The following is an 18,640-nucleotide window of genomic DNA, read 5'->3' as shown; positions in this document are numbered from 1 at the left end:
AACAGTATCTTCCAGGAAACTTCAGAATTATTTTATGAAGTGTAGTAATAAAAATATCCATGTGGTGCAGCCCATGCGAAATAACACTTCTGGCTAGGAGCAGTATGTACAGTTTCTATAGCGCACAGTTCTTCCACAAGAAACCCTTGCAGATGGATTTCATCTCCCTGGTATTTGGATATCCATTACACAACCCCAAAAAGCTTTGCTAGGGTGGTTGTAGAAGTAGTTATCTGTGACAGACCTTTCCAGCTCGGATCAGGGGCTGGTCTGTGCTCAGGTTGGCCCTGCCAGGTTGGATCCAGCCCAGTGCTTCTGGCTTTGCTCCCAGAGAGACCCCAGCAGTCACGCTGAACCAGTTAACTGGGGGCTGTGGGCCCCATCTGCAGGGCTGGAGCTCCGCTGGGACGTGCGGGGCGGAGGGCTGTGGGAAACTGCTCGAGGGGCGGCAGGGAAATCCTGCAGGAGAGGCTTTGCTTCCTGGGAGGACTCTACCAGAGGGATGATCTGGACCACCTTTGAAGAGAAAAGAAAGATTAGAATATGCTCATGATATATCAACTAATTAATAGAGCTCAGATCTGGGTTTTGCTTTGTAGCTTCTGCCGCTGTGCTCTGTAAGGAGTTTGCTACATGCTTGATAAGAATCCTCCTGTGGCAGCAAGTACCTTGCCTTTCTGCTGGTGTTTTGAGGTCTTTGGATATAAGGTTTGACAGGATATGAGCAAGGCTAGTATGCCCAAAGGACAAACTGGGCAGTTCTTCAGGGTTGGCATTGCTAGATCTGATGAGGGATCGCATGCAAATTACCCCTAATGAATGTTAATTACTGGGAGAGTTACATATTTTGCTTGATTCCTTTTTGGAAGCTTGTGCAACTGTGTTTTTATATACCTGGTACTTGAAACGTTTGATTTAAAAAATAATAATCCTCTGTAATTACAATTGCTTTATTAAAGGCTGCAGGGCTTATGTGATCTCTGTAGTAAAACTTTATGAATTCTTCTATCTAGACAGTGATCTCCTGGCTCTTTCTCCAAAAGAGCAGTGCAGGTTTGCTAACCACTTGTGAGTTTACTTGCCAGCTTTTCCCAGTTTGGATCCCATGATTTCTAGTAAATGGAGATCATGAGGACTGAATATTTTGCCCAGGATGTCTGCGGGTGGAAGCCCAGCTGACAGCTCGACTTAGTCCTGATGATTGACATCGGAGGTAGCTTCCCTCTGTACAGCTCAGCTTCCCGTGATTTGCCTAACAAGCAGCTTGGACATCAGCTGAGGGTTGCAGAGCAAAACTCCAGTGGAGATTTCCCCTGGTCCCAGGCACGGAGTGCCCCCAGGCTGCAGAGGCAGTATGGACCTCCTGCTCTTGGTGGGGAGCAGGAGGGTCTGGGTCTGAGCTGCTCTGGGGTACCCCAAGCTCCGGTGAGTGCCAGGGTGCTGCTCCCAGCCCTGGTTTCATGAGCTTTGTGGCAGTCCCAGGCCATGGCTCTGCTGAAAGACAGCTGGGATGACTCAGCTGTCAGCTGGTCGGACAAGATGTCCTGCAGTTGAAGTCCTTTTGTGTCCAGACTCCAAAGGACTGGAAGGCTCAGGGTACCCTTTGCCTGCTGTTTGGGGGTGGTTGCCCTATATCATCGCCTTAGCCTTGTGGGTGGGCAGGAGGAAAGCGCAGCTCAGAGATCAGCATCTGAGGCAGGAGCAGGTCATTGCCCAACCTTTCAGTGCAACCCCTTCTAAAAAAAACCTCTGCCCCCAAACTCTTGCTGGTTTTCTGTTTAACTGTGTGACCTGCAAGAGCCCCAGCTGTGCTGGTTTAACCTGGCTTATTTTTGTGGTCTGTTTGAGCAGTTATGTTTCCTTTTCAGAACTTATCTGGAGGAACATCTGACTTTCTCAAGTTCTTGATGGTGAGCTTGTCCTATATGGCTCTGCAGACAGGTAATGCCTCGTGTTTGGCACCGCTGGTGATGATGAACATGCCAGTGACAGCAATTCGGAGCCCTTGTGCCCGTTTCCACTGGAGCTACAATCACTGGCTCCGTGACAAGTTTCCTGTCCTGACTCACAGTTGCTGAGTCATTTTTAATTTTATCACCCTTTGAAGGGAAATGGCATTTGGTCTCAGATTTCTTTTGTTATTATTTTTAACGTATTGCAAGGTTTAATAAGTTTTGGTTGACACTTTATTTTTGCTATTAATGCTCTTCCAGTTTCAGGCTGGCTGCCGCAACAACATAATTGCGTGTTAGGCTCTGAGCTGGGGTAACTGTTGTTGAAATAGCTGAAATAACTATTGGAGTGTTTTGATATAGCAATTCCTGTCTGTCTTTCCTCATCTCCGGCCAACGATAGAAGATGTGGGGAGAGGTATAAAACCCACACAATGGATCTATCCAAAATATGCATTTGAAGGAAGCTTTTTCCCCAGAGTAGGAGGTTGTGTATCCCTTATGTGCTTTTGTGCTTGTTAATAACACTGCTAATATTTGCATTTTAGCAACATTCAAAACTTGTACAGATTTGGTCTTAAATGAATTATCCGGCTCGTGCACAGGATCTTTTTATGTGCTTTGGCTTACAACGGTACTAAAGGTGAATGGACTTCTCTGTTGTCAATTGGGTGGGAGAAGACAGTAAAAGCCTGTTCAGATGAGTCTTGCCTGGTGATTTGGGGCACTGAATTTCCATGATGCTGTGTTACTGCTGAAGGATACAGTGCTGGAGCTCGGTGAGTGAGTGGAAAGGCTTTCTTAGTTCAATGAACCCTGCAGCAGGCATGGAAAGCTAAGTCACTTCAGAAAGCCACTGTGGAATGTTCCTCTGTAGTTCAACATGGTATATTTTTCAAATAGCAATGTTTTTCTTCTTTCTGTTAGTGTTGGAGGCATAAGGCACTGAATTCTAACTCCCTTTGGGCTTGTAGCTAAGATAAGGTGGGTAGGTTTTACTGTTGCTCTCAGATAGTAGGTAAACTGCTTGAGATGTTTAAATTGGGAATATGCTAAGCATTCAGGAGTGAAGAGCTCTGAGCTCAAGGGAAGGTGCTTGGGAAGTGGAATAATTCAGTGAGCGGCAAAGCCAGAGGCTGAGTTCTGCCCCAGCTTTAACGCAATGCCATCTGGGGGGAGAACGAGAGAGAACGCTGCAAAGAGCAGATGGAAGGAAAGGGAGACTGCAACAGCCGAAGTGAGGGCATTTGGGGGTGACGAGGGCAGTCTGGCTCAAGCCCAAGGGACTTGGGTGCCTCCCAGACCCTCCTAAGTTGCTAAAAGCCTGGCTTGGCTGCCAGCTTCCCTGTCTTGACTCCGGTGAGGTAGGCAGAGGCACATGGCAGAGCACAAGTACTGCAGGTGGGAGCAGGATCAGACCCTCTCTTCAAGGAGGCCAACTCCTGTTGCTGCCGGCTAATGAAAGCTCAGCGCCTTCCCTATTAGCCAAGATTTTAATGGTTTTGAAAGAGCCGTTTCTGTGCGGCTCTAAAGCCCAGCACAGTTGCGCGGTGAGTGATGCCGGCTGCACTGCTATGGTAATACTCATACAGCGCCTGGCTACCTGCCAAGAGCAGCAGCAGCAGCTTTTCTTTCCTGGCTAATCGCTGATAAAACAGGAAGACCTTGATCATCCCTTTTGACATGAATAACGATGTTATCTCCTGTGATGTATGACCCAGAGCCAGATAACGTCCTCTGGCAGGCCTTTTTTCTCATGAGATGTAAAATACAATGATTATGTTACAAGGGGGAGATAAAGTGGCACAATCTTCACTAGTTCAAATAACTAATTGAAGCAGGAACTAGTGGAAATGGCTTCCTTTGTTCCCCAGCCATTGTTGATATAACAGTGCTTATAATGAAAGCCAAAACTGTTGCCCTCTTTTTCTTTTTTTTTTCTTTTTTTCTTTTCCCCTTCTCTATTTTTTCCCTTTTGAACTCAAGTGCCTTCACTTCTGCTTCCCCCTCCCTGTTTCCCCAGGGGACCCGAGGACAGCGGTGACTTCTAGCGAAGGGTCCTGTTTTCCAGCAAGTCTTGTGTGTGAGCGTCAGGAGGATGAAATCAATAAGTAGCTCTCATTCTTTGTTTCCCTAGAGGACTTTTGAGAATGAAAAAAAAAAAAAGACCAGTGCTCTCCAAACCATAATTACACTTTTTTATTTTATTTGCTTTCATTTTTGTGAAAGCAACAAACCTAATTACCTGGCAGGGATGGCCACCAGGGGTATATTGATATTCCAGTGAGTGTACAGTACTTATCACAATTGAGTTCAAACATTAACCAAATATTAACCCCAGCCCTCAAGTAGGTTGGTGCAAAACACAGGAGGGGTAACAGCACAGCGTTACACAAGGAGTCATACTGCGCAGTTGTGGGATGTAATGATTAAAGGTGTTGGGAGGCTTGATGCTTCATAGCCTGGTCTGATCACTAGAAGAGGTGTGATGACACAGTGCCTTTCCTCCCACGTGGGGCAAATGAGCCTCTTTGGACCGACATTGGCTTCAAATATGAAACAAGGATTCCTTGCTTTAAAAAAACCAAGCATATTTCTTAAGATGATTTAGTAATGTCTACACTACATAAAGACCAGCATTAAATATGAGATTGTTGTCAGAGGCTATCTACTACAGGCTTTACAGCTGTGGCGGGTGTTGCACTGCAGAGGAACAGGCTGTGCTCTGATGACTTGATAACCTGGACAGATTAAGTCAATAGAGGCATATCCTATCATGTGGCAGAGACACACAGAATTTAAGAGACTTGCTCATATTCCTAGATGACTATAGCAATATCATAAAGGATTAGATTTCAGCTCTCGTGATCCCAGGCTGTTGATGCTGTACTATCTGATGTCTCTCAGAATCAGTAAACTTTAATCTTATGGGGATTCATTTTATGGCACTTTTAGAAGAACATCTGACTTGTGTGGTGCAGACTTGTTTCAGCTCTTTGTCCTTGGATTGTAGCATCTGCAAAGCCAGAGGGTCTACAGCTAGTGCTTTCTTCTTCCTTGGGGTCCAGTCCTGTAAAGTTCAACTCCCACAAGCTCACACAACTGCAGAGCCCAGAAATCTTGCCTTGAGCCCAGACAGGTGAGGAAAAGCTAGCTGAAAATCTTTAACAGAGAGCCTGGGCTTTGCAAGGCATTTGAATGACCCAACTTTGTGTTTTATTGATCGTGGAATCATAGAATGGTTTGGGTTGGAAGGGACCTTGAAGATCATCTAGTTCCAACCCCCCTGCCATGGGCAGGGACACCTTCCACTAGACCAGGTTGCTCAAAGCCCCATCCAACCTGGCCTTGGTTGGTTGATGGATGATATAGATGTAAAAAGCTTATAGGTCACTAAAGTGCTACAAACCTTTTGCCTCTGGGTTAGATGTGGTAGTGGAGTCTTTCATCTGACAACTGGATTTGTGGCCTCTTTGGTAGGAGTTTTTTTTGTTAGAGGTGTAGAAGGTTGTTTTGACTTGCAGGTATCCCCTCAGTTTGTTTGCCTCCAGATGCCACTCTCGATGCACCTTTTTTTGGACCCGTGGGGGGACCCCGACAGCCTCTTCCCAGCAAGCAGCAGCCACCCATGAGCATGCTGCTTTGGTGTCTGTCAGCCTTCCTGCTGCAGAGTTGGTGTTATTTGCTATGTGTTGCCATGTTTGCATTGCTGTGCTGCTCGTTGCATCTCACCCAGTGCCTGTTACTACATGTTTCCTTACCCCAGTGCCAGTAAGGAGATGCTTGTGCCTGGCTCGACTAGCTGAGGACCAAGAGGTGGCAGGAGGGCGATGAACAAGAGGGCACTGTGCTTCAGAGCAGGCTGGGTGAAGCAGATGCAGGACAGACCAGACACTGAGTGGGTTCAAAACCTCTTTGAAGCCCAAGTCAAGCTCCCAAATTCTGTTGAAGCGGTATGAGAAAGCTCAGAATTGGGCAAGAGCAGGGCACCTGGGTGCTATTTATGACTGAGCTACTGTGTGACCTTGAGCAGCTCACTGCACCTCTGAGTCACAGCTCTGCTTCCCTAACTGCAAAATGAGTGGTACAGCAACACCTACTTCATTCACAAGGGTATCATGCGGTGCAATTTTGTAATTAACTGAATGTAGAAAAACATTTTTTTTCTGTGGTATAAAGGCTGCAATGCAATGGTCTGATCCTCCTAATGCTTGCTTGCAGGCTGGGAGCACGGCTGAACTCATTGACTTCCAGAGGGTGCTTTGTTCCCCATAAGTGCAGGAGGAAATATTTGCAGAATTGGGATCCCTGTGCAAAGTTTTATGAGTTACCATATGGCCACTGTGCAAATCAATTACTGTAGTAGGTCTGTAATGAAACGAACTTACAAAACAGTTACTGATTCTACAGCAACTTGAGCAGATGCCAAAAAAATGTGGCCAATAATTAGTGACCGCCTGAAAGATCCAGGGTTTCTCGGCAGCGGTTGCTCGGCGTACGGTTCACAACGCAGCTGATTCTGGAGATGGTTCTGCTCACGAGGTCAGATTAGTTGTTGTTTTTTAAAATATTTGTTTCATGTCAGTCTTTGTTAGAATCCCAGTTTAAAACCTTTCAGGTGTAAGTATAAAGCTTAAAAGCTTTTCCACAGCTCCACCCTTAAGAATGGGTTTAATCCTTTTAACAAAGCTCTGATCTGACAGTTTATTTTGCTCTAGGCTTTAGCTTCAGTGGTTGCAGCCAAAACCTGACAAGTTCTTCTTGTTAATTCTGAATGTATTATCCAGTGACAAATGTATCTCCCACTTATATGTGACACTGAGAATGAAATGCATATGATCAAATTTCTTATAGCTGGAGTGGGGCTGGTTGTTAAGAACATCTCCATATCTTTGCAGTATGACAGTCAATCCAAACCCATTCTTTTTCAGCAGTGTATCTCAGCCTAGTTTGGGACACTCATGATGGGTTGCAATCTGCTGCCATACTCTGCAAAGATTAAAGAAAGGCTAAAAATAAACCTGTCATTTTCCCTGGACACTTTCTTGTGAAACGCAGAGAGATACGTCACTAGAATGCAAAATAAATTCATATGGAATTTTTATGCTATGTTTTTTTATGGACAGATGGAGTCAGTGTCATTTCTGGTTTCTCATTTCTAAATACAGTGGTGTTATGTACAGCCTTCCACCTGAAAGCTTGTCTTCGAAGCCAAAAGCGAATAAAATGGATTTTTACAATAAAGCCAAAAAAGTTCTTAATTCTTCTAAGTTTGCCAATATACAGGATGCAGATAATGTATTTGATGAACTCAGCCTCCTTCTCTGCTCATAAAGTATTGGCATGCTGATGAAATTTATTTTCTGGAATATAGTCTGTGTCATGAGGTTGGGGTTTTTCTTTATTTCTATAGGATTGATCTTTTGCTAGTGACATATTAACACCTCCAGGAGGATGATGACTGTGCAGTGGACTGAGAGCCAGGTCTGCTCACAGTCTGTGTGACCCTGTCCCTCACTTAATCTTTCTTAAGCTGATCTCCTCTTGCTGTCCATCTTCTGTATGTTTGACTGGACCAGTAACCCTCAGACCAGTGCCATCGCTATTTGCTCCCCGTGCTTTTGAGCTCCATCATTATTCCAGCGCTTTTCTGGGGCCGTGTCATGCTCCCTTGGAGGCTGGTGATAGCAGAAGCTGCACTGGGTTAATCTCTTCTAGGTGTTTCTCTGAAAGCAACTGCATCTTCGAAGTGGCTGTCCTGAGACCTTCCCATTTTCTCTTTCCCCGAACAGTGCAAAGAACTGTGTGGCTTTTGCAAAGAGGTGCACGCAGGAGAAATGCTAATGGGCAGGATGTCTCTGGCCAATGCTGGCTTGTGTTGCTGCAGTCAAAGACACGAGGGTGACGGAGAAAGTCAATTTCCTGTTAAATTAGCTTGGCTGTTTCTCTAAGAAAGGTGGAATTTTAATGAAAGTGCTTATTAATGGATGAGCCCAGAGGGAAGTGATTTGTGGTGAGGCCAGAACTTTATAGGGAAAGCCTTACCTCGTAAAAGGCCACAAAAGATGCTTACAGGACTGAACTTGGTCTGCTCGGGAATCGGCTGCTTGTACAGAGGGACAGTCTTCCTTTTCCCATAAAACATGCATTAAGGGTGCCAACTAAGTTGGTTCTTTTTTATATCAGTCACAAAAACAGTGGGAGGTTTAGTTCCTGTCAAACTTTATGGGCCATTTATGAGAAGGCCTTCCCCAAAGTATTTCACAGGCCAAATAAAAATAAATGGCACTGAAAAATTTTATAACACAATGCACGAACTGTTGTGGCAGTGGGAAAATGTGTGCTGGAGACCTCTTCTCCCTCCCCTGTGCAGAGGAATTAAAATGGAATTTTAATTATTGTAACTTTTATAGGCTTTTTCATTTTTGAGCATTACTGTAGTCTCATAGTTACCTTTGGGAGGGAGAGATTGTGCCTTTTATATAGAGATGAGAAAATGTGGAGGCAGAGGTGCAGCTTCGTGACCCTGGTGGGGGGCAACTGCTCTGCAGAGAGATGAGGAAAACCATAGGAGGTGGTGGATGTGAGGAGGGATGGGTGACGACTTGCAGTATTTTTGGGGGCCTGTTGGAGCTGGGGGTTGATGTCTGGGTGCTCAGACGTGGGCAGATGCAGGCACACATGGGCACACAAGTGCTTGTTGAGCCCATAAATCTGATTTCTCTGAAAAAACTGGGCTTAAACCTGAGGCTTGGTTCAAGCTGATGTGGCTGTGCTGCTGCTGGGGAGGTACGTTGCCCTGTTACTTCATTTTTCTAGTTGAAATAGGAGGACAAAAGGAAGGAGTCCATTTCCCCCACGGCTGGGGCCAGGTGAAATACTCGGAGAGGAACAGTGTGGTTCAACTTACAGTAAGAAGCCTGTTAACAGGAATAGCTATAGTTCCCACCTTACAGGTTTTATCCTCTGCTCTGAGCTATGGGGTGGGAAAGCACTTCTTTCTGGGGAGGAAAGCAGCATCTAAACCACCCATGTGGAGAGGGAGCAGCTCTTGTGAATATTTTTAATAGAAACGGGTTGAGCAGTCGCTTCTGCGAGAGCTGTCTCTGCTGACGGGCGTGTTTCACAGCTCGCTCCGTGAACTGTTGCACTGTTGAACTCTCTGTGTCTTGATGCTGGATTTACCATACCAACAGCTTTATTGGAGGAGTGAAACAACAGCTTGCTTCTACGGGAAGGGAGAGGAACAACCTACCCCTCAGCAACCAAATGGGCAGCAAGCAAAGATGTTCTCCAAATAGTTTCTCTTCCCCTCTTGTGCACGTGTTCTCGGCAGCCCTGCTCAGCAGAGGTCAGGGGGTTCGGGCAGTAATGCAGTTACACCATCGCTTCTTCAGATTGCGCATTTGATTAAAAAAATTAACAGTTAAATCCCTTTACTGACCTTACAATATTAGAGCTGCTGTTATTTAGTTAACTTTTTTCCCCATGAGGGTGGTCAAACACTGGAAGTGGGGCCCAGAGGGGATGTGGGGTCTCCATCCTTGGGGATGCTCAGGATTTACCTGGACACAGTCCTGAGCAGCCTGATCGAATCGGGGCTGCGCTGAGCAGGGGTGTTGGACCAGGGACCTCCAGGTGGCCCCTTCCTTACTGTGTCATGCTCTGGCTCTGCAGTTCAGGCCATTCAGATTTGGAACAGCTTGAATGATTTTTGGATCTGTAGTCTTGCTGCCAGAGGAGTCGCGGCAAGGGAATCTGCCTCTCCCTCCGCCCCAAGAGAGTCCTCGACTCTTCCTCTGAGACACATCCTGCCACGCAAGGTCAGGAACAGAATCTGTAATTAGATGGATGTGGGGATCTGATTTAACCTGACAGTAAATAAGTTCCTCTGAGCCAGGGCAAGTCAGGGCAAGGGGAAGGTCTGCTTGCAGGTACTAACCTTTTGATGAGGATGGACTTAAAATGGATCAAGCCCATAGAGTCCTTTTTTTTTTTTTTTTTGAAGTGTAAAATGAGGTTAAATGAACTTTCTCAATGTGCAGTTGTTTTGTGACTGATGGTGAAATGCACAGACAGTATAAAAAGGTGGGTAAAATCAGGAACATCTCTGAAACCTTACTAAAACCCAAAAAAGACCCTATCCAAATTTATGTTTGTCTTGGTCTGTTTTGTTGTTGTTGTTGTTTTGTTGTTTTTTTTTGGGGGTGGGGTGGGGATGGGGTTGTTTGTTTGTTTTTAAAAACAACAAACAAAAGGCAATCAAAGAGGGTTTGTTTGTTGTTTGGCTTATTTTCATATCCTCTCTTGTTCCCATCCTTTTCTGTACTTTCCACACACAAGATCTTCTAAAAAATGTTAATTTTTCAAGCCTCTATTAATCTGGCAGTCTTAGTGACACGTCTGAGCGGTTCTACTGCTGACAGGTTCAGTTTGCGTTTGCTGTGATGCCATATCAGTTCTGGTTCAAAGTCAAGCTACCAAACAACAGGACATGGTATTGAAATAAGCCTGTGGGATAAACAGAGCTGTAAACCAGTGATCTCACTAATTTTGCATAACAATGTAGAACAGGGAGACATTATTCCCTGTCTTCAAATACCTGTGACTTCATGATTTTGATTCAAAGCTTTAAGACAGGGATACAATAATGCAGAAGATCTGAATGCTGTAAAACATACAAATATCCACTTGCTTTCTAGCTCGGGTGTCAGGCTACAAGAAAAAATACCAACTAGTAACGTAACACAAAAGGCATTGTACTCTAGGAGTGACTAAGTAGATTCATTTAATTTTAAATTTGTTCTGGGCAACGTCAAAGTAAAGAAATGCTGTAAATCTTCCTACTCTGAATAAGATGTCTGCTAGCAGGGAGGTGTGAGGGAGGGAGGGACATGCCTATTAAAAGATTTTAATCTGCAAGCGGTGGGAGATGGAGATGTCCATTACCCTGCTGTTCTCTTCTGCTTCCTACTAAGCTCATCGTCTCCCTGGCACCGATAGGTGGAAGAATGACGTTTTCCGCTCTTCGAGGTGGTCAATATTAACAATACGCAAGAGTCGAGGACCTTCCTGCGATGCCTGTGCAGCCCTGCTGTTGAAAAAGGGCTGCGCATCTGTAAGAAGAACTGGAACCAAACCTGCAAGAAGTGACTGAATGGGGAAGTTGCCGCCGTCTTCCTCGCTCACTGCATGTGTGTGTTTGCGGGAGAAGACTGGTGGTTCTGCCTGGTTTCACAGCCCAAGGTCCTGTCTGCTTCTAGCCAGCACTTTTACCACAGCAGCGACTGGTTTTTTTTTCTAAATTACAGCATATATGAATGGAGGATAAATGAATGTAATGACCTAGCAAATTCTTAGTGAATAGTCTTCCTGCATGCCACGTGGGCTGGGTGCAGCCCAGGCAGCCGTGCACCAGTCCTCATCAGCAGGGCTCGTGGTGGGAAAAATACCCCCTTGATTGTAAAGTGTTCTGCTGAAAGGGATTGAATAACTCAAGGGACCTTAATTCTGCAATCTTTACTCTCGTAGTTATGATTTTACTTTCCATCACACAAATAATAGTAATCAAAATGATTCCAACAGAGTAACTCCCCCCCCCCCCCAAAAAAAAACCCAAATGAAAACATATCTCCAAACCCCAAACTGCTGTTTTTTCATTGGAATTATTTTGAACTGTATTTTCATTTTGCTAGAATGTCTGGCAAAAATATTTGCTTGTCAGTGAATTGCTGAAAGGTGTTTCTCTACTGGTAGAGAGAATTTACTTTTTTTGTGTGTGTATATATATTTTAAAAAACATTTGAAGAGTTGCTATTTTTTAATGAAAAATAGATTTTCACCAAAGAAATTATTCTCATCACAAACACTTCTAAAATTTGACAGCTTTTGATTATTCAGCATGTATATTGGACTTAAGGTCTACTCATGTGAGTATGGGTCATGGGATCAGGTCTTCCCATGTGACTCATCTTTCCAGTCCATAAGAAGCAATACCTTTAAGGCTTGTGCCCGACTGGGCAAGATCTGAGTAGGACTGTTTATGCTGCTACAAAAAAATAATGGAAGTTAATTTAAGTTAATATAATCTCAGTAATCACTGGATTTATTGCCCAGGAAAACTTAAGACCTTTCAGGCTCTTCGTTCTGCCAAAAGCTGAGGTCATGGTTTCTAAACTTTGCTGCTTTGTACTGATATGCAGGTGCTAATCATTTCCATACAGCTGAGCCATAATTTGCTGGCCTCTTCTATAAAACATACCAGCTTTTCACAGTGCCCTCTTATATATGCTGCTTTACAAGGAAACTGTAACTAACAATTAAACCAGCATGTAATATATTATTTTCTTAGTTTATAGAAGATTGCTTTATGGGGCAGCATATTAACAAGAGATGCCTGGAGGTATGTGGTTTGTAGTGTCCAGCCCTTCAGTGGTTCACGTTTGTGCACAGATATGAACATACGACCTTCATCGATAATCAGGTTGCAAATGGCTCTGTTGAGTAATTGCAGCATTAGTCTTCTCTAACTGAAGCTTCAAAGTAATTTCAGCTTTTTATAATTACAGAGCTAGCGGACTGTAATAATTTCCAAATGTTTTGGAGCTGATTTTAAAGCTGATCTGCAACATGTAGTTAAGATAAGTCTCAGAGGCCCAGATCCTGAAGAAATGCTTTGGCAGGTGGGCTGGCACACTCCTTTTTTAAGTAAAACCTATTGGGGAAATCTTCACTGATGCATGTAAGACTTATACCAGCCACAAACTGGTCTGGATAAAGTGGCTGGGGGAGAGAAGGAGAGGAGATGCAGAGAGGATACACAGACGTGACCAAACTTGTGATATTGGGAACATTTTAATGACAATTTTGATGCAAGCTTTTTTAGAAAAACATAATTTCCCCCTTTCTTTTTAAAGCATAAAACTACTGTCAGTCTCGATCTTAATGTATCTCAGCGGATGATTTTGAAGTGAGGCCGTTTCGTTGATGAGAAACACCTTCTTGTCTAGGCAGTTTAGGTGGCTTATGGGGTTTCTGTGCTCCATATGTAAAGAAGAGCTTGTGGGTCAAGGCTTCAAAGGTAATGAAGCACTTGTAGCTGGTGATGAGTACCTTGAGGGGATTCTCAAAAGCACCCGAGCATGCTGACTCACTTATTCATTCTTGGTATTTGTGCATAAATAAGCCTGAAAACTGGGCCTGATGGACATAGAAGACGGCCATCACCTCAATATCTTATCCTGGTGACCTAGTCTTAATGTCTTTCCCAGTAAAGCTTCTCATGGCTGAATGTAGGGCTGGATATATTAATGCGCTTGACATATTCATCCATTCAATAACCCTCAACTACTTTCAGGGAAGTAAGGCTTCAATTACTACGTCTAGGATTATAAAAAATAAATCACAATCTCCATTGTTTCTCAGACTGCCTGAAAACTATAGGAAGCTATATTATAGGTGGAGAGCTTGGGAACTATTAGAGAATACCTGGAAAAGAAGGGGGAAAAATGATGTAACTGATTCTGGCCTGGCAGTTATTTAACTATGAGTCTGACTTGTGGTATGGGGAGGGAATTGAGGAGGTTCCTGGCCAGCCCAAGGGAACAAGATCAGGTTAAAAATCTGTGCATTGGAAATAAAACATAGGAGTGGGAGGAAGGAGTAATGTGCAAATGGCAGCTGACTCCAGAACTGAATAGAACTAGCAAAAGTTTGCTTTCTTCCTTCCAATTTTCATGGTATCACAGCAGGGCTTGGTCCTGCTGGTAGTTAAGCCCTTTGCATCTTCTCTTTCAAGGAACTGAAGCTTGTGAGTATTTCTGCAGAAGTCATGAGGAAACCATGCACGTTTGTGGTGCTTGTAGGCTGCCTGGCAGGGCAGATGGCTCTATCGGCAGCTTCTTGGCTCTTCTTTTTTGGGCCGTGGAATTTTGTTTGATTTAAAGTGAGTGAGGGCTGTCCGATGCAGTGGATACTGGTCTGGTAATAGACCCACTAACTTTTTGAAACTGTGAGGTTCTCAAAACCAGAAGGGTTTTAAGAAATGCAGATTTACATGGGAGGTAAAGGTCTTTGGGGATTTCAAGTAAGAGCAGTGCTAGTGGTACCTATGCCCCTCTAGCTCTAATTGTGCCTGTAAGTAAAATGGATGATAAGGAGTGCTAATTAAGTCGGTGAGGGACAAGCGTGCTTGCTGTGTGGTTTGAGCAAGGCAGTGCTGTTGAGCTTGGTTTCTCCCACCTTGTGCATAACACCTTGAAAATCAGGTGCAAAGTGCCTTTGCCTCCTTTCCTGCAAGCCTTCCTTGCCTACTGCATCATCTTGAGGTTTGTACTCAGAGAGATCATCTTGCCTCTGTGTGTACATATTCAATGTGAAAACTAACTTTTATTGGAAACAAGAGTCTTATTTAAAATAAGAAAGAGAGCAAGGAATTTTTATCCTTTCATGAAGTTGATCCAAACCTTCAAAGTGTTTTGGTAATTGTGTTTATGGTTAAAAGATTGATTATTTAAGTCTGTGTTAGAGTATACTTTTTAGTATGAAGTAATGGCTCATTACAAACCAGCTCAGGAATGCTTTTGAGTTTTTTAGGAATTTTTTAAATCTGGATGAGGAGGGAAGAGTGTGAGGCACTAAGTTTAGCATTTCAAAACATCTGGATCTGCTCTATGGTTTATTTTTTAATGTGTTTTCCATGAGTCTAGTTAAACAACCACATGGCTTGATGGCAAAATGAATGCAAGTGTAGCGTTTGGAAGGGGACCCTGGATAAGTTTCGCTTGCTAACTAGGGTCAAGTGACATGCTCTTGTTTCTGGTTAGATTGTGTGGATTCACAGAAAGAGCCCATCTTGGCTGCTGCTGTTCCTTTTCTCTGCCAAAAGCTGCTAAACATAAAGCAGGCAAAGGAAGTACTAAATTACAGAACACCTAATCTTTCGTCCTTTGTTTAATCTCAAATGAGTCTCCCAGATATCATAAACTAAAAATGAGGACAACACAGAAGGCCAACCACGAGATGGTCTAGGATCTGCACTTGAGCAAAGGGTCTCCTGCCGCTGCAGGGGCAGCAGCAGAGGGGGATGATTTTGATAATGCCTCTTTTAGGTTCTGCTATTACAGTGCTGTTGAGACAGTTGTTCTTCTGATGGGCTGCCAACACACCAGCAAGGTGTGGCAAGAACTGGTCCCTGTTTAGCTCCTATTAATTTTGACCAGACTGAGGTATTTTTTTTGTTAGTAGGGAATTGGGTAATGTTATATTGCTATGAAATTCGTAAGGACTTCATTGCTGATAGACACTTGCAGAAGTAATTTAGCTTCAAGTCTGCTTGCAAGTGATCTTTAACCATTGATTGCTCTTTGCCCTTCCCTCTGGCATCCTTTTTCTCATATCTATTTTCCCACCTTTTCTCTTCCAAGCATGTGTTTTTATTCTGCTGCTGCTTTCGGCTTAGCCCAAATGCTAATGAGGCCTCAGGTCTTCAATCCTGCACTTGCATTAGGAGAGTGGGGCTGACTAAGGTACCGCCAGGGGCAGCTCTTGAGGTCTGTGGGGTCCATCTCCACCGGAGTTTTATAGCCTTCCCTAAAATCCCCTTCATTCATTGCCATTCTGTCTTAACAGTGACATGCAGTGGCAGCATGATGCAACAGAGGCAGCTGCAGACATTGTACAAACTTGTTACTACAGTACTTTTTTTTCTACTGACATGTAAACACCCTAGAGGATCTTGGTGCGTCTTGTGTCCCTGCATTAGCCATCTGAGGGTTTCGCTGACTGTCTCAAGCCCGCAGAGCTGGGGACAGGCCAATGCAGGTTGAGGGTAGAGAGAGGCACGTAGGTGAAAAAGAGAGTATCCTTTACAAGGCAAGGATGTTTTTCTTGTTTTCTGGCATATAAGACTAAATATTCTTGTCCTACTGGTATTATTGTGAGAAGGAATTATCCACTCTCTTCTTGTTTTGTATGATATTGTTGTCTTGATCATCTCCCACATTTTATGCTTGTGCACGCACATGCAAAACTACTGCAAATGTTTCTGTTGAGAACCCACCAGCTAAGAAGTGTTAGTTCTGTTGGGTACAACTTAGGTCTCTTTGTACCTGGGCATGACTTGTAGAGGTTATTTGGCAAAACCTGTGTTTCCCAAGAAAGACTGGAAATTGTGTTGAATTGATCTTTAGAGAATTGATCCCCTGCAAAATGTTTGCAAGAAGGGTTGGATTGCAGTGTTTGTACAGGCAGCAAAGGTAAAAGATGGATTCCTCTCAGGAGGAGAGGAGGGAGCCCCAAAGGAAAAAAATGAAGGATGTTGAGGGAGGGCGTAGGCTGCAGAAGGGTAGAGAAAGATACTTCAGGATACTTCTTTCGGGGTATCTTCTGTGCTTCAGGGATACAGCTGCTAGTCTACATGCATGGAAAATAAGGGATGTTAGTGCACAGATGTGAAAAGGACGCTGGAGATGGTGCCAAGGATAGTGCTATTTGTCTTTAGCGACTTGTACGGATTCCTGAGCTGAGGAGTAGAAGGGTTAACCACTGTGTGTATTAAGACTACAAAAAGCTTTTCAACCAGGAACATAAATTACTGAAGCTGCTATTCACAAAAACACATATCAGACATAAAACAACTGCCACAGCTTTTCAGATGTCTTATTGTGCTTCATCTCATGGTGATGACTGGAGTGCTTTGGGACTACTTTTCAAAGTATTCTCCTTTGTATCTCAAGAATACACAATGGCTCAGCCTTGACATCTATCTTCATATGTAAGGAGACTGATAGGTCACTAGTGACATAGCTGCAAACATGTTATCAAACATCTTCTGATTGCTTCCAAGCAAGTGTTCTTGTCCTGCATAAGAAGGACAGCATTTAGATGTTCCCTTCCTGAATATCTTAATGGATTTTTATACATTTTGAATTATGGGAATAACAAACATTAGACACTTCCTCCCCCCGCCCCCCCTCGCTTTGTCATTTGGAGGGAGTCTGAGATTAATGTTTTCAGCGACCATGGGATTTCCTCATTCCCAGCAGGGTCCTACTCTGAAAGTGAATATGCAAAAATCCCAATCCAACAGAGCTGCTGGTGTCTACATCTAGAGGGATAATACTCAACTAGTCAGATATTCACACACTTCTGCCTTCTCTGTTTAAAAGCAGCCAGATGCTGCCATGGTCTTCATCAAGTTGAACTAAACAAACAAGAAATTAGTGGTGCTGGACTGGGATCTTTTGTTCCCTTCTCAGTCACTGTGGACAGGTGCTGTTAAGCCATCTAGCCAGAGTGATTGCCAACTTGCCAGCCTTCTGCCTGTCTTGCATTCATGCTTGGGAAGTTGTAAAATTGTCTATATACAGTTTATAATGGATCAGTTCGATAACCCAGTTCACTGCGTGGACACACAAAACATTGGCACAGCTGTTGAGGAGACAAATTGGTATGTGGCCAGGCTGGTTTTTCAGAGGGAGGAGGGATTTCTCCATAGGGCTATCATCTCTTCTCCCTCTGCCTGCTATTAAGTAATGACGTGAGCGTCAGGCCTCTGACATGGAGAAAATCTCACCTTCCTGTGCAACGTGATGCACTGTGGGGCAGGCGCAATCCAGAACATCAAGTACAGGCTCACCCTGGCTGGCAAGGAGGTTCCCCAGGTCCTGCTTGCAAGGGGGGGACCACCTCGTAGGAAGTAACTGGGGCAGTTATGGCTATCACCAGAAGTTCATGTGACTGTAGTCCTAAATGCTCTTGGTTACCATGCTGGTTTTGGCTGGGACAGAGTTAATTTTCTTCATAGTAGCTAGTATGGGGCTGTGTTTTGGATTTGTGCTGAAAACAGTGTTGATAACACAGGGATGTTTTTGTTACTAATGAGCAGTACTTACATAGAGCCAAAGCCTCTTCTGCTCCTCACCCCACCCCACCAGCAAGTAGGCTGGGGGGGCACAAGAAGCTGGGAGGGGACACAGCCGGGACAGCTGACCCCAACTGACCCAAGGGATATTCCAGACCATACGACGTCATGTTCAGCATATAAAGCTGGGGGAACAAGAAGGAAGGGGGGATGTTCGGATTGATGGCGTTTGTCTCTTCCCAAGTCACCGTTACGTGTGATGGATCCCTGCTTTCCTGGAGATGGCTGAACACCTGCCTGCCCACGGGAAGTGGGGAATGAATTCCTGGTTCTGCTTTGCTTGCATGTGCAGTTTTTGCTTTACCTATTAAACTGTCTTTGTCTCAGCCCATGAGTTTTCTCACTTTTGCCCTTCTGATTCTCTCCCCCACCCCACTGTGAGGGAGATGAGTGAGCGGCTGCATGGTGCTTGGTTGCTGGCTGGAGTTAAACCATTACAGTTACACAGGTGAAATAAATGGGGACAAGGTGTCCAAAAGTTTTTTGTGGATCCGTGTGTGCCTAGAAATGCAGCTTTTTCCCTATGCTGCAAGAAAACAGGAGGGGAAACAATCATGGTAGTGGTGGCATGAAGTGCTGTGGTGGTTGAACTTCCTTGTCTGGGATCTTCAGCTTGAACTGTTGAAAGAGAGAAGTTGGATTAGCCATTGGTTGGCTTCAGAGAGCTTCCTGATCTTATTTTTTTAATGAGCGAGAGGCTGTGATGATGGTTCCTCAGCCCACTCCTCTTGAAATGCTCCTCGGAGTTCTGCAGCCATGTCTGGGC

This window comes from Haliaeetus albicilla, chromosome 10 (assembly GCF_947461875.1).
Source record: "Haliaeetus albicilla chromosome 10, bHalAlb1.1, whole genome shotgun sequence".
NCBI lineage: Eukaryota > Metazoa > Chordata > Aves > Accipitriformes > Accipitridae > Haliaeetus > Haliaeetus albicilla.
This window is presented reverse-complemented; position numbering follows the sequence as displayed.